We start from the raw sequence: 3,409 nt of genomic DNA, 5'->3' as shown, positions 1-3,409 counted from the left end.
ACAGAACACAGAAATGTCCCAGTGCCTGGTGTCATCCAGTGTGTTTATTTGCAGCTGAATGGTGCTGAGTCTGACCCTAGATGGTCTCCATGGTGATGGCCAAGGGCCTGCAGCTCCAAGTCACAAGCATCCTTTTCAAAGCGTTAATTAGAATCCATCCACAGGCTCACTTCATCATCTTGACTGCACCCTGGCGCACACCCCAGTGACCTGAAGCACACCCCTGCAGAGGAGTTTTCAAAGGCATTGGAGGTATGAGAGTTAAAGTTTGTGTGGTACTGTGCAGGCCTTTGTTTGTAAATGAGCTTGTGCCTGTATTTGGGAAGTAAATGATTTGGGTTTTCAGCTTCAGTGTGTACATTTCAAGCATATAGTGTGCATGTTGTGGGAGTATGCTTGTATGTGGTGTGTAGGTGAAAGTGTGTTTGGTGGCCCATGTGATGTGTAGGTGAAAGTTTGCATGCATAATTTAATTCCTGATGTTGAATGTAATTTCAATACTCTTTATACATGTTTTAATAAATGTTTCTCCAGCAAGTTTATTAACAGAAGATACAGAGGCCTATTGGTTTGATATTGTAGCTTACTGCATGTAGAATATCACTCAGCGTTCCAGTCAGTGTACTGAACTCATTCTCCTGTGGAATACAGCTGCATAACAATGAGTTTCCCCGAGTGGCCTGGAAATATTAAATTACATTCACTCTATTTTCCTGCCGGTATTCTCTGATTCTCTCTCTGTCTCTGATTCTGTCTGTCTGTCTGTCTCTGTCTCTGTCTCTGTCTCTGTCTCTCTCTCTCTCTCTCTCTCCCATTATTGGCATTCACTCCTGCAGGTATTCTCTCGCTGTATATCCATCGCTCTTTCCCTCTATCTTGCTTTCAAAATCACAAAATTGCATGAGACTTCTTCAACTGACACTACTACATAACACGAATACATTGGAGAGATACCGTATCAATTACACGCACATAGGCACACATGCAGCAGCAGAATATAGCACTGTGGGAATTTGCAGTGGGTTAAAAACAGGAAACAACTCATCAGATCAAGGCCATTAACCTGCCTAATTATCAGTGACGGGTATTACAGTAATCCCTGTTTCCAATTTTCAACCTCACAGCACCAGGCCTCACAGATGCTACTGCTGCTGATGGTGGCAAAGCAGCATCCAGGCCACGCCCTCCTAGTGACGCAACACCTTCGCCGTTGCTTCTAGTCAGGCCAAGAGCAATGTAAATATCATTTCTGGTCTCCCCCAAAAAAACGGGAACTCCACCCACTTTGTCGGACACCAGTCGACCAGTAGCAAACCTGGGGGCGGGGTCAACCATGCAATTTGGGAAACGGTAATTGTTACGGTCTCGGTGAGACCAAGTCTCGAATGTCCATGATAATCAGTCGAGCAAAGCAAACAGGGGACACTTTTGATGGCACTAGGAATGTATTACAGTTTTTCTCAATTGGTTTTGTACATTTCTCACAGCAGAATAATGATTCTCAAAAGTCTTTGTTCAATTGTGACTTCCTGGTGTTACCTGTGCACATGGTCAAATCAGTTTCTTATTGTTTTCGGCATATAGCAAATGCTCTCGTCCACCATGCTATGGCTGTGTACAATTTTCAGTGATTTCGTACATTATCAATTGCTTTTGTCATATCACTGTGACAGAGTGCTCTGTCTACCTCCTCCGTACAGCACCTAGTTAATTGTCTCTGGTCACTGGAGCAGGGTGCACACCTGTATTTAGTTGGCTAGCGACTGATACCATCTTGTTAACAAGCGCTAGTATGTGAGAAGCACACACACAGTCACTAACGATAACATTCATCCACAACGGTAAACACAGACGCGGCATCAAACATTAGTATTTACAAACATTTTTGCGCAATACACGCGACTTCAAACAAACATGAATTCACACGAACACAAACACTGAAACTTTTTTCCCCGACTTCGGCTACAGTCACGTTATAAAGATAAACAAAAACTCACCAAGTAGCGCAGGTTAAATCCTGTGTGTTATGAGCCCCCTTTCTTTGTGTTTTGTTAAGTTGTCCATTTTTGCCCAGTAGTTTTAACTCCAGCAGCATTTGTTTGGGGAAGGTTTGTATGGTATGCGCGCCGCCATGACAGGCAAACTCGAGCAGTGGGGCTGAGGGCTTGTTCAAGCGCCTCAGCTCTGCGCAATGCAGCGTGGGTACGGGGCAAACTACTTTTTGTGGGGTTTTCTGATAAAATGTTGAAATATTGTGCTTTAAATAGGGAACTGTGCAATGATTATGATGCATATGAAGTGTATTATTTTGCAACTAATTACTGAATGTAGTAGTAATGTGTAAAAGTGCCTATTAGTGATTATTGAGTTTAAATGTGCAGATAGTATGACCTGTGGAAGGGGTTGAGCATCTGAAATACTGGGCTGTGATCATTCTGAGGGAGAGAGAGTGAGCAGAAGCATCGAGTACCAGCTCAGGTAAACAGCTGTACTGCAGATTGTGGCTGTAAGTGGACTTACCTTTTTGGAACTGGATTATTTTGGACATTAATATTTTGCTTAGTTTTGATGGACTTGAATAATTATTTTGGACTCTCAAATTAGTTTATTTTCTTTATTGATTTTTTCTTCTTATTGGCCAACTTTATTTACAAGCCACAATTTCACATTTTTGTCACTTTTTTGGATTTTGGGTGCACTTCAACAATAAACACCCTGCACTTAGTGATGGGCAAATGAGGCTTCCTGAACCAATGAGGCTTTCAGGCAAAAAGGTTCGAAGCATTCGAAGCATTTTTCGAAGCCTCATTTCTCACTGGCGCCATCTGGTGTGCAATGAAATGACACGGCAGGCATTGATTTCATTAAAAAAATTATTGTGTCTTATTTGTATTCGTTCCGTTTCAATAAATGTGATGGGGTGTGTGTATGGAATTAATGACTCGTGATTGTGGAACACTCAAATCAAGTTTAACGCTGACCCATGTGTTATCGTGGAAGTGAGAGAGAGCATCATTTTGTGGAGGTCGGCGCGCGACCGGGAGTGGGCCATAAACGCAACAGCAGCCAATTAAACCGGAAAGAAATATAATGAATAGAGTCACATTATAGGCCTATGAATGAAATGTAGGCCTAATTCAAGAGATTCTAACAAATATCAGTTATCCACTAGGCCTATTCGAACTCACAATGATAAAGGTAGCATTCTGCCGCCTTCACCACTAGGCCAGGCTCACAGATAATTTCATTGTTTATTTAGTCAGGTTTGACAGAAGGCTACCCTGCGAAATTAAAATTTTTAATTGATCATCACACTGCTACCACGAGGATTTGAACCAATGATCATGAGAATTCAGGTCGGACAGTTTAACCACTGCGCCAGCCATGTGACTTCTTACACGGCAGAGCT

The sequence above is a fragment of the Engraulis encrasicolus genome, chromosome 1, assembly GCF_034702125.1.
Source record: "Engraulis encrasicolus isolate BLACKSEA-1 chromosome 1, IST_EnEncr_1.0, whole genome shotgun sequence".
Classification (NCBI taxonomy): domain Eukaryota; kingdom Metazoa; phylum Chordata; class Actinopteri; order Clupeiformes; family Engraulidae; genus Engraulis; species Engraulis encrasicolus.
Note: the sequence above shows the minus strand (reverse complement) of the source record.